General features: G+C 47.1%; 1 long non-coding RNA gene across 2 annotated transcripts in view; it reads left to right on the forward strand.

The window, feature by feature from the left end:
- Positions 1–944: 944 nt before the first annotated feature.
- LOC134911799 (uncharacterized) overlaps positions 945–13,672 on the forward strand; it is a 67,946-nt gene continuing 55,218 nt past the window's right edge. For both annotated transcript variants that reach the window (XR_010176848.1, XR_010176849.1), the window contains exons 1-2: positions 945–1,088; positions 6,169–6,272. This is a non-coding gene — a long non-coding RNA (uncharacterized LOC134911799). The remainder of the gene's footprint in view (positions 1,089–6,168; positions 6,273–13,672) is intronic.

Genomic DNA, 13,672 nt, shown 5'->3' on the forward strand with positions numbered 1-13,672 from the left:
GGCCGGGCACAAAAATCTAACTGTGGCTTGGAGGAGGGTCATAGGGGGAGGAGCCAGTGCACACCACCTGATCCTTAAGCTTTTATTTTGTGCCCTGTCTCCTGCGGAGCCGCTATTCCCCATGGTCCTTACGGAGTCCCAGCATCCACTAGGACGTCAGAGAAAATACAAATTATCAGTTTATTATGAGTGAATGTGTGCAGCTTTCATAGGTCTTTTCACCTCCCTATTATTAAGTATTCAAGCTGTCTACAAATGCTGATGTTTAGTTTGTTATTAATTTATTTTTGCAGGTCACAGAGATCTCTCACCACTCTGCGGATTCCATTTTCTGCCTGTGGAACCAAAAGTATATACATAGCTGCAAGGCAAATTGTGAGTTAAGAGAATAACAAGTGTTGAAGGAATTAAATTAACTTTGGGACTGACCGGATTTGGTCTTATTTTCAAAAAGAAAGTGAAGCCCAGAAGAATTAGTAGGTGAGATCTATCAGGATAATTAAAGATGTGATTAAAATGTTTTAAAGAATAATTATTTTTATACGACTAATGCACATAGTATTCCAGCTTAATTATCATGGGATAGAATTAGATCATTTCCATACTTAGCAATGATTTTCTGGCAAGCATGAGGGACGGTAAAGTTCATAACTAAGTTATAATTAAGGAAGTACAATTAATTGTTAAACTTACATTAATAAAAATATTTTTGTTCGTTTTGTCTATTTTCTATGTTTTCCGGTTAGTATAACAGCACATGTAGTATACTGTGTACCTGCGAGGGAAGCCAGTATAGCACAGCAGGGGTCGAGGAGGGAGGGCGTGACTCGGAATAGGGGTGTAGTGGGGGCGTGGCTACATAGTGGAGTTGCCACAGGGGGAGTGGCAGTCACGGTTGCATCATCATTGCCACGCCCCTCTCAGGGAGCTTGGCTACAGTGACGCGAGTCCCGTCGTACCGCCCACTTGTGCCCACATACATCTGGGCAGCAGGGGGGAGGAGGGGGGTGCAGACAGGCTGCAGCACTGTAGGAGACTTGACTACCTCTTCGATTTTCAGGTGCCTCACGTCCATTCCGGGAGGGTAGGTGAGTATGCTGTGGACCTGTTAGTATAGAAGCACATATACTGTGGACATTATTCACAGTTGAACACAGTTTGCGTCAAGAGCAAATGTCAAATGTGCCAGAAGACAAAAAAAAATCACATATTTGTTTATTATCAGTTATTTATATAGCGCTTTACATGTTATTATATTATAATATTTGGCCATTCACATCAGTCCCTGCCCCGGTGGAGTCTACAATATATATTCCCTACCACATGTACACATACACATTCTTGCTAGGGTTAATTTTGTTGGAAGCCAATTAACCTACCAGTATGTTTTTAGATTGTGGGAGGAAACTGGAGTACCTGGAGAAAACCCACACAAGCACAGGGAGAATATACAAACTCCACACAGTTAGGGGCCTTGGTGGGAATCATACCAATGACCTCTATGCTGTGAGGCAGTAATGCTAACCATTACACCATCCTTGCTGTCTACGTAGGCAGATTTTCCCACAAACAGAAGATATAACCAATCCAGCATAGGTAGCAAATGTGTTTTCGTCTTCTTGCAAAAAGCAGGATCAGATGTGGCAGGAGCACAAAAGGAGGTGTGGTCTCAGCGTGAGTGTAAAAGATACTCAAACACTGGGCCCGATTCATACTGTACCTGAAATCGCACAGCGGACTATTATCGAATGACTGCGCATGCATATGCACCACAATGCGCAGGCACGTTGCCAAACAGCGACAAGATGGTGCGAAAATTTTGATCGCAAGGGTTTTCGCAAAGTGACTGACAGGAGCAGACGTTTTCTGAGAGTGTCGGGAAAAATGCAGGCATTCCCAAGCGTTTTTCAGGGAGGGTGTGTAACATCAGTTCTGGACCCAAACAGCCTGTCTGTATCGCACAGACTGGAAAAATCATTCGATGGTGAGTGAGTTGCGAATGGATTTGCAGCTGTCCGCTGTCTGGTGGAATTTTCGCACGCCGTACACATGCATTCGCACACTTGCACGGGGCAGGTTTTCACTCTCTATGGGCGGCAGTTATCTGATCGCAGACTGCTGCAAAAACTCACAGCAGCGATCAGGTCTGATTTGGGCCCACTGTACGCAACTTATACACATTATAGTAAATGGGCAAATGTTTAGATAAAAGTACTCAAGTCGCATGGAGCCTGCTAAAAATAAATCGGCACAAGATGCAAATATAACATTTTAACTTTCTGTGATGTCCACCATAATAAACATATCAGCAGCCTTCCCCTTCCAGAGTAGGGGGTATACAGTATATACTAGCGGTACATTTTCATTGATGTCAAATAGATGTAAATCAATCTAAATAGATGTGTTTCTGGGGCTAAAACACACATGTATTAACATTTAAAAATTAATATCCAAAATCAGATGTTGGTACATGTCTTATAACCACTGAAACATTGTTTCAGATCGATTTTCATTGACTTTAGATCAATAAAAATTGGGGAAAATTAACCTTTACGAGCCAGAGGCAGACGCACAATTTATTCAGAAGGGTTTCCGTGGGTGTGTATGTGTGTGTGTGTGTATATATATATATATATATATATATATATGTGTATATATATATATATATATATGTATATATATATAGGGATGCAGTTAAAATGCCGGCTGTCGGGATCCCGCCGTACAGGAGACCGACGCCGGAATCCCGACAGCCGGAGAAATTTCGACAAACAAAATTCTCGACATCCAAAGGGTATTCCACTCGGTTGGTGGGTCCAAGCCACCAACCAAGTGGGAATATAACCTGTGGAGAGTGAAGTGAGCTACCAGGCCCGACGCGTGGCGAGCTGGCTGGCTGGTTAATCCAAGCGGCACAAACACATGGCAGTTATTTCTGTTTAAAAATGTCTGGAAAATTAGTAATAAATTAGCAATAACCAATCAATCCAACTCGCAAGTACTTTCAATAGAAAAAAAAACAACACGGAAATTTACTAAGAACCGTGTGTGGACTATCATTGCTCAAAACAAAAGTAGTAGTAGTTAACAAGCAGCAAAGAAAAAAACCTAAACCACGTGTAACATAGTAAGATGTGTATGCTCCCTAGACAAGTGCACATGCCCCCAGCACAAGCCTCTTCTGTGTCCAATCTGTACCTCCCTCCTGGGGACGATGGGCCACTGATTACTGGCACATTGTGCCCATGTAAAGCCTCGGACAATCAGCCGTATTGTTGAGCAGCTCCTCAAAATGGGATGCAGTCAAAATGCCAGTAGTTGGGATCCCAGCGTTCAGGAGACCGACACCGGAATCCTGACTTCCAAGATTTTGCCAACGGTTGGCATATGACACCCGACCCTAATTCCCACTCGGTTGGTGGGTCTACGCCACCAACTGAGTGGGAATAGAACCTGTGGCGAGTGTATACTGACAGCCGGCATCTGTCTGCTAGTATATCATACCGGACCTCCCCGAAATATCCCCAACCATAAAAAGGCAAGTCAGATACAGTGCAAGTTACAGTGGTGGTCAGATACAGTATGGGATATAGTGTGAGTTGGATACAGTATGGGATACAGTGCAGGTCAGATACAGTGCTGTTAGATACAGTGCTGATTGGACACCATTGCAAGATATAGTGCAGGATAAATACAGTGCAGGTTGGATGCAGTGTGGGTTAGATACAGTGCAGGTTGGATAAAGTGCATGTCGGAAACAGTGTGGGTTGGATACACCAATAGTGCACTTACTGTGACGGTGGTGTCGGCAATGCCAGCAGTGTCCTCAGTTTGGGGGGTTCCGGCGATGTTGATGATGCCTCATTGCAGGAGTGCTGGCAGTGTTGGCATAGCAGGGGTGCCGGCAGTGTCAGCAGAGTGGGGGGTGCCAGTGGTGTTGATGCGTGCTGTCAGTTTCATCAGTTAGGGGTACCATTGGTGTCCTCAGTGCATGGGGTGCCATTGGTGTCGGCAGTGCAGGGGTGTCAGCGGTGTCGGCAGTGCACGGTTTTTGGCGGTGTCCTTTGTTCAGGGTTGCCGGTGGTGTTGGTAGTGTGGGTGTGCCGACGGTGTCCTCAGTGTGGGGATATCATCAGTGCGGGGTTGCTGATGGTCTCTTCAGGGCAGAGATGCCATCAGTGTCAACGTGCCGGTGGTGTCCTCAGTGCAGGGGTGCCGACGGTGTTGGGGAGCCGGCAGTGTCAGCAGAGTGCGTGTGCCATTGGTGTTGGCAGTGCGGGGTTGCTGACGGTGCCCTCAATGCAGGGGGACAACAGTGCGGAGGTTCCGTCGGTGTCAATAATTTAGTGTGACCGGTGGTGCCCGCAATGTAGGGGTGCCGGCGGTATCCTCGGTGTGGGGATGTAAGCAGTGCGGGGATCAGAGGCGTAACTAGGGTAGGGTGAGTGGAGCACGTGCCCTGGATGCCTTGGCAGGCCCAGCAGAGGGGGGTGCCGCTGGCAGCCAGGGCATCATGCCCACTCACCCCCGTCACGCCGCAATTTGAGGGGAGGAGAGCGCAGCGTCTCTCCCTCCCCTCAATGTCCTCACCGCCGCTGCCGCACGCCGCTGCCGCACGGCGCTGCCGCACGGCGCTGCGTGTGTCCGGTCTCCGGTGGCATTAGTTCCTGATTGGCTGCCGGTCCGCAAGCTCTGATTGGCTAACGAACCGGTGCCACATAGCCACCGCCACCGCCGGAGACCTGGAGCATTGAGGGGCAGGAGAGGCGCTGCGCTCTCCATCCCTCACATAGCACAGAGGGAAGGAAGCGGTGAGTGACTGGTGGGGGGGGGGCTGGAGGGTCTTATATTGGCACTGTGGGGCATGTATCTGGCACTGTGGGGCATGTAACTGGCACTGTGGGGCAATGTAACTGGCACTGTGGGGCATTGTAACTGGCACTCTGGGGCATTGTATCTGGCACTGTGGGGCATTGTATCTGGCACTGTGGGGCGCTGTATCTGTCACTGTGGATCTGACACTGTGAGGCTTTGCATCTGGCGCTGTGGGGCATTGTATCTGGCGCTGTGGGGCAATATGTATCTGGCACTGTGGGGCAATTGTGTATCTGGCACTGTGTAAAAAGGGGACTCTGCATGCGTACTGTGCAAAAATTGAATGAAGGTGTGCTGAGAGACGACACAAGGGGTAGGTGATAGTGTGCTGAGAGGCGACACGGGGTAGGTGATAGTCATGTTGGCACGCCCCATTTTCAGTGGCCACACCCCTTCTGGAGTGTGGCCACACCCATTTTTCGGCGCGCACATGCTTCTTTTGATGTGTTTGGTTTTTTTTGGGGGGGGGGGGGGGCGCCACTCTTCATCTTGCCCTGGGCTCCGAAAACCCTAGTTACGCCTCTGGTGGGGATGCCAGCTGTGTTGACAGAGCGGGGGTGCTGGCTATGTCCTCAGTGCAGGGGTGTTGTCGGTGTCCTCAGTGTGGGCAGGCCGGCAGCATGCGGGTGGTGCCGGCAACATCGGCAGTGGGGGTAGTGGTAGTCTCTGCGGGAGGATGGGCGTCAACTGCTGCACTTTCTTTTTTCAAAGTCCCATAGAATTCAATGGGTTACCGCTGATTGGCTGAGAGCTGTGACAGACAGCTCTCTTAGCCAATCAGCGGTAAGCCCATTGTATTCAATATACAATGTACTCGGATATCCCCGGATCCCGGAGGTTCGGGTGGGCTCAGTTCTCTGAGAATCAGTGCCTTCTTATCTGGACATCCAATAAGATGCATAACTGGATTATCTGAACAATAATACATCCAATCGCCTGCAAGCATACAGTTATCTGGTGCAGGTTTCGTTAAGAACGGTGCTTCATCAGGAGCTTCATTTTCCAGTGAAACAACTTCATTCTATATTGTAGAAGTAATATAAGGGCCTGCTAGACATATTTTATTTAAGGAAGGAGCCTTCTCCTATATTAAATTCCATCAACATACCATGACCTCCATATTTTGGCTCTATCTACAGGGTTTGAGATGAAGCATATAATGCATAGCGCTTGAATAGTTTTGTCTAGATCAGACTTGTTGGATACCTTTTGCAGCATTTCATGCTGTTTACATAATATGAATTCCATCAAGTTGTTAGAAAAATCCTCATCTATAGGAGCTTTCTATTTCAGCAGGTGCACAGACTGGAAAATAGTGAGTTTTTGAAAATATCTCAACAAGTATCACCTAAGCTTAAAACATCAAATGCCAACTTGCAGCTAGAGAAGTGTTACAGGTCAGTGAGAGACCTTTACATTCCTAAAGTCCAAGGTTTTAATTTTTTCCTTCTGTCATATAAAGGTCGTATACTGAACAAGCTAAGTGTTTCCAAGGGGGTGTGAGGTTTGTCGTTCTTAAAGCATCAACCAAGAATGTCTAAAAGGAATATAGTATCATTTTCCCCTATAAAATAAACATATATTTATAGTTTAAAGTTATTTTTACAAACAGATCAGTATAAAAATTATAAATTTATATTAGTTTTTTTTACTTAAATAAAAGAATCGACTAATTTTTTCACATATTTTTTTGTTTGTTTTGAAATTTTTTGTTTGTATAATGCAGTTTCCCACACTCTCCATTACAGTCCAAGTTTTAAGGATAGCCGTGATTGAATAAAGATGGTTTAATCAAATTGACAGAGGACGATATGTTGACATTTGAACATGTTGACATTTCATCATTGTCTACATAATGAATTTTGACATGATCAATGTCAACGTTATCCCCGTGTTGACATTCTCATGTCAGCATGATAAATGTCAACATTATGACTGTCGACATATCATACCTAACCCAAGGGAGAGATTTAGCAAACTAATAATTATATATACTGTATAACAGGTAGAGTGAACAGTACACTGTATTATTATATACTGTATACTGTCTCGCAGGCAGGATATGATATATATACTGTATAACAGGCAGGGTGAGTTATACACTGTATTATTATATATACCAGAGGTTCTCAAATGCGGTCATCAAGGCAACCCAATGGTCCAAGTTATAAGTATATCTATGCTTGGCCACAGGTGGCTTAATTAGTACCTCTACCAATTTGATTTAACCATCTGTGATGAACTTTGGATATAATTAAAACCTGGACCGCTGGGGTGCCTTGTGGACCGCATTTGAGAACCTCTGATATTTAAATACTGTTTCACAGGCACGGTGAGCTATACACTGTATTATTATATACAGTATACTGTCTAACAGGCAGGATGTGATATACACTGTATTATTATATACAGTATACTGTCTAACAGGCAGGATGTGATATACACTGTATTATTATATACAGTATACTGTCTAACAGGCAGGATGTGATATACACTGTATTATTATATACAGTATACTGTCTAACAGGCAGGATGTGATATACACTGTATTATTATATACAGTATACTGTCTAACAGGCAGGATGTGATATACACTGTATTATTATACACAGTATACTGTCTAACAGGCAGGATGTGATATGCACTGTAGTATTATTATTAGGGATGAGCACTGGCCCAGATCTTGGGTTTTGGATTTTGGTTCTGTATCTCCTTCGTGTTTAGGATCTGTATTGGTTTTGCCAAAACCGCCCCTTCCGGGTTTTGGTTTTGGATCTGTATTTTTTTTCTTAAATAATAAAAACTGGTAAAATTACATAATTTGGACCTTTTTTGTTCCTGGAGTATTATTAACCTCAATAACATTAATTTCTCTAACGTCCTAAGTGGATGCTGGGGACTCCGTAAGGACCATGGGGATTAGCGGCTCCGCAGGAGACTGGGCACAACTACAAAGAAAGCTTTAGACTACTGGTGTGCACTGGCTCCTCCCACTAAGACCCTCCTCCAGACCTCAGTTAGATTCTTGTGCCCAGCCGAGCTGGATGCACACTAGGGGCTCTCCTGAGCACCTAGAAAGAAAGTATATTTAGGTTTTTTATTTTCAGTGAGATCTGCTGGCAACAGACTCACTGCAGCGAGGGACTAAGGGGAGAAGAAGCGAACCTACCTAACAGGTGGTAGTTTGGGCTTCTTAGGCTACTGGACACCATTAGCTCCAGAGGGATCGACCGCAGGACCCGACCTTGGTGTTCGTTCCCGGAGCCGCGCCGCCGTCCCCCTTACAGAGCCAGAAGCACGAAGAAGGCCCGGAAAATCGGCGGCAGAAGACTTCAGTCTTCACCAAGGTAGCGCACAGCACTGCAGCTGTGCGCCATTGCTCCTCATGTACACCTCATACTTCGGTCACTGATGGGTGCAGGGCGCTGGGGGGGGGGCGCCCTGAGGGCAATAGATAACACCTTGGCTGGCAAAATATACATCATATATAGTCCCAGGGGCTATATAGATGTAAAATTACCCCTGCCAGTATCACAGAAAAAGCGGGAGAAAGTCAGACGAAAAGGGGGCGGGGCTTCTCCCTCAGCACACTGGCGCCATTTTTCCCTCACAGTTACGCTGGAAGGAAGCTCCCTGGCTCTCCCCTGCAGTCTGAGAAAACTACAGAAGGGTAAAAAGAGAGGGGGGACACTAAATTTAGGCGCAGTATATATATATATATATATATATATATATATATGTAATATATATAAAAAGCAGCTATAGGGAAAACACTCATTGATAGTGGGATCCCAGTGTTATATAGCGCTCTGGTGTGTGCTGGCATACTCTCTCTCTGTCTCCCCAAAGGGCTTTGTGGGGTCCTGTCCTCTGTCAGAGCATTCCCTGTGTGTTTGCGGTGTGTCGGTACGGCTGTGTCGACATGTTTGATGAGGAGGCTTATGTGGAGGCGGAGCAGATGCCTGTAAATGTGATATCACCCCCTGCGGGGTCGACACCTGAGTGGATGGTGCTGTGGAAGGAATTACGTGATAGTGTCGACTCCTTACATAAAAGGTTTGACGACATACCTAATGTGGGACAGCCGGCTTCTCAGCCTGTGCCTGCCCAGGCGTCTCAAAAACCATCAGGGGCTCTAAAACGCCCGCTACCTCAGATGGTTGACACAGATGTCGACACGGATACTGACTCCAGTGTCGACGACGATGAGACTAATGTAACTTCCAGTAGGGCCACACGTTACATGATTGAGGCAATGAAAAATGTGTTGCACATTTCTGATGTTACCCCCGGTACCACAAAAAAGGGTATAATGTTTGGAGAGAAAAAACTACCAGTAGCTTTTCCTCCATCTGAAGAGTTAAATGAAGTGTGTGAAGAAGCGTGGGCTTCCCCTGATAAAAAGATGGTAATTTCTAAGAGGTTACTAATGGCGTACCCTTTCCCGCCAGAGGATAGGTCACGCTGGGAAACATCCCCTAGGGTGGATAAAGCGCTCACACGCTTGTCGAAGAAGGTGGCACTACCGTCTCCGGATACGGCCGCCCTGAAGGAATCTGCTGATAGAAAGCAGGAGGCTATCCTGAAATCTATATATACACACACAGGTGTGATACTGAGACCGGCTATAGCTTCAGCCTGGATGTGCAGCGCTGCTGCTGCGTGGTCAGATTCCCTGTCAGAAAATATAGATACCCTAGACAGGGACACTATTTTGCTGAACGTAGAGCATATAAAAGACGCACTTTTATACATGAGGGATGCACAGAGGGATATTTGCCGGCTGGCATCCAAAATTAGTGCAATGTCCATTTCTGCCAGGAGAGGGTTATGGACTCGGCAGTGGACAGGTGATGCAGATTCCAAACGACACATGGAAGTTCTGCCTTATAAGGGTGAGGAATTGTTCGGGGATGGTCTCTCGGACCTCGTTTCCACAGCAACAGCTGGGAAGTCTACATTTTTGCCCCATGTTCCCTCACAACCAAAGAAAGCACCGTATTATCAGGTACAGTCCTTTCAGCCCAATAGGGGCAAGCGGGTTAAAGGCGCGTCCTTTCTGCCCAGAGGCAGAGGTAGAGGGAAAAAGCTGCAGCATACAGCCAGTTCCCAGGAGCAAAAGTCCTCTCCCGCTTCCTCAAAGTCCACAGCATTACGCTGGGGCTCCACAGGCAGAGCCAGGTACGGTGGGGGCCCGTCTCAAGCATTTCAGCAAGCAGTGGGCTCGCTCACGGGTGGATCCCTGGATCCTTCAAATAGTATTTCAGGGGTACAAGCTGGAATTCGAGACGTCTCCCCCCCGCCGTTTCCTCAAATCTGCCTTGCCAACCACTCCCTCAGGCAGGGAGGCAGTGTTACAGGCAATTCAAAAGCTGTATTCACAACAAGTGATAGTAAAGGTGCCCCTACTTCAACAAGGAAGGGGTTACTATTCCACAATGTTTGTGGTACCGAAACCGGACGGTTCGGTGAGACCCATTTTAAATTTGAAATCCTTGAACACATATATCAAAAAATTCAAGTTCAAGATGGAATCGCTCAGGGCGGTTATTGCGAGCCTGGACGAGGGAGATTACATGGTATCGCTGGACATCAAGGATGCTTACCTACATGTCCCCATTTACCATCCTCACCAGGACTACCTCAGGTTTGTGGTACAAGATTGTCATTACCAATTCCAGACGTTGCCGTTCGGTCTCTCCACGGCTCCGAGGGTCTTTACCAAGGTAATGGCGGAAATGATGATACTCCTTCGAAGGAAGGGAGTTTTAATTATCCCGTACTTGTACGATCTCCTGATAAAGGCGAGGTCCAGAGAACAGTTATTGGTAGGGGTAGCACTATCTCGGGAAGTGCTGCAACAGCACGGCTGGATTCTAAACATTCCAAAGTCACAGCTGGTCCCTACGACACGCCTGCTGTTCCTAGGGATGGTTCTGGACACAGAACAGAGAAAAGTGTTTCTCCCGGAGGAGAAGGCCAAGGAGCTGTCATCTCTAGTCAGAGGCCTCCTAAAACCAAAACAGGTGTCGGTGCATCACTGCACGCGGATCCTGGGAAAAATGGTAGCTTCCTACGAAGCGATTCCATTCGGCAGGTTTCATGCAAGAACCTTTCAGTGGGACCTGTTGGACAAGTGGTCCGGATCGCATCTTCAGATGCATCGTCTGATAACCCTGTCTCCAAGGACAAAGGTGTCTCTGCTGTGGTGGCTGCAGAGTGCTCATCTTCAAGAGGGCCGCAGATTCGGCATACAGGACTGGGTCCTGGTGACCACGGATGCCAGCCTTCGAGGCTGGGGAGCAGTCACACAGGGAAGAAACTTCCAAGGACTATGGTCAAGTCAGGAGACTTCCCTGCACATAAATATTCTGGAACTAAGGGCCATTTACAATGCCCTAAGTCAGGCAAAACCCCTGCTTCAAAACCAGCCGGTACTGATCCAGTCAGACAACATCACGGCAGTCGCCCATGTGAATCGACAGGGCGGCACGAGAAGCAGGACGGCGATGGCAGAAGCCACAAGGATTCTCCGATGGGCGGAAAATCACGTGTTAGCACTGTCAGCAGTGTTCATTCATGGAGTGGACAACTGGGAAGCAGACTTCCTCAGCAGGCACGACCTCCACCCGGGAGAGTGGGGACTTCATCCAGAAGTCTTTCAAATGATTGTAAACCAGTGGGAAAAACCACAGGTGGACATGATGGCGTCCCGCCTAAACAAAAAGCTAGAAAAATATTGCGCCAGGTCAAGAGACCCGCAGGCGATAGCTGTGGACGCTCTGGTAACACCGTGGGTGTACCGATCGGTTTATGTGTTCCCTCCTCTTCCTCTCATACCAAAGGTACTGAGGATAATAAGGAGAAGAGGAGTAAGAACTATACTCATTGTTCCGGATTGGCCAAGAAGAGCGTGGTATCCGGAACTTCAAGAAATGATGTCAGAGGACCCATGGCCTCTACCGCTCAGACAGGACCTGCTGCAGCAGGGGCCCTGTCTGTTCCAAGACTTACCGCGGCTGCGTTTGACGGCATGGCGGTTGAACACCGGATCCTGAAGGAAAAGGGCATTCCGGAGGAAGTCATTCCTACGCTGATAAAAGCTAGGAAAGAAGTAACCGCGAACCATTATCGCCGCATATGGCGAAAATATGTTGCGTGGTGTGAGGCCAGGAAGGCCCCAACGGAAGAATTTCAGCTGGGCCGGTTCCTGCACTTCCTACAGTCAGGGGTGACTATGGGCCTTAAATTGGGTTCCATTAAGGTCCAGATTTCGGCTCTGTCGATTTTCTTCCAGAGAGAATTGGCTTCACTACCTGAAGTTCAGACTTTTGTTAAGGGAGTGCTGCATATTCAGCCCCCTTTTGTGCCTCCAGTGGCACCTTGGGATCTCAACGTGGTGTTGGATTTCCTAAAGTCACATTGGTTTGAGCCACTGAAAACCGTGGATTTAAAATATCTCACGTGGAAAGTGGTCATGTTGTTGGCCTTGGCTTCGGCCAGGCGTGTTTCAGAATTGGCGGCTTTGTCATGTAAAAGCCCTTATCTGATTTTCCATATGGATAGGGCAGAATTGAGGACTCGTCCCCAGTTTCTCCCCAAAGTGGTATCAGCTTTTCATCTGAACCAACCTATCGTGGTGCCTGCTGCTACAAATGACTTGGAGGCTTCCAAGTTGTTGGATGTAGTCAGGGCCCTAAAAATTAATGTTTCCAGGACAGCTGGAGTCAGAAAGACTGACTCGCTCTTTATCCTGTATGTGCCCAACAAGTTGGGTGCACCTGCTTCTAAGCAGACTATTGCTCGCTGGATCTGTAGTACGATTCAGCTTGCACATTCTGCGGCTGGACTGCCGCATCCTAAATCAGTAAAAGCCCATTCCACGAGGAAAGTAGGCTCTTCTTGGGCGGCTGCCCGAGGGGTCTCGGCTCTTCAACTTTGCCGAGCTGCTACTTGGTCAGGGGCAAACACGTTTGCTAAATTCTACAAATTTGATACCCTGGCTGAGGAGGACCTTGAGTTCTCTCATTCGGTGCTGCAGAGTCATCCGCACTCTCCCGCCCGTTTGGGAGCTGTGGTATAATCCCCATGGTCCTTACGGAGTCCCCAGCATCCACTTAGGACGTTAGAGAAAATAAGAATTTACTCACCGGTAATTCTATTTCTCATAGTCCGTAGTGGATACTGGGCGCCCATCCCAAGTGCGGATTGTCTGCAATACTTGTATATAGTTATTGCTTAACTAAAGGGTTATTGTTGAGCTATCTGCTGAGAGGCTCAGTTGTTATCATGCTGTTAACTGGGTATTGTATCACGAGTTATACGGTGTGATTGGTGTGGCTGGTATGAGTCTTACCCGGGATTCAAAATCCTTCCTAATTGTGTCAGCTCTTCCGGGCACAGTATCCTAACTGAGGTCTGGAGGAGGGTCTTAGTGGGAGGAGCCAGTGCACACCAGTAGTCTAAAGCTTTCTTTGTAGTTGTGCCCAGTCTCCCGCGGAGCCGCTAATCCCCATGGTCCTTACGGAGTCCCCAGCATCCACTACGGACTATGAGAAATAGAATTACCAGTGAGTAAATTCTTATTTTCCAGTCATTTTCAATGAATTGTGAACACCTCACAGCTCACAATATTGTTCACCAACACACCTGGCTGGCTAAACTAAGCAACAGAGCAGCGGCACAAACACACAGTAGTTATTTCTGTATAAAAATGTTTTACAAATTAGTAATGCATTAGCAATAACCAATCAAACCGACTCACAAGTACTATCAATAAAAAATGATCTAACAGAGA

Source organism: Pseudophryne corroboree, chromosome 4 (assembly GCF_028390025.1).
Source record: "Pseudophryne corroboree isolate aPseCor3 chromosome 4, aPseCor3.hap2, whole genome shotgun sequence".
NCBI classification, from domain to species: domain Eukaryota; kingdom Metazoa; phylum Chordata; class Amphibia; order Anura; family Myobatrachidae; genus Pseudophryne; species Pseudophryne corroboree.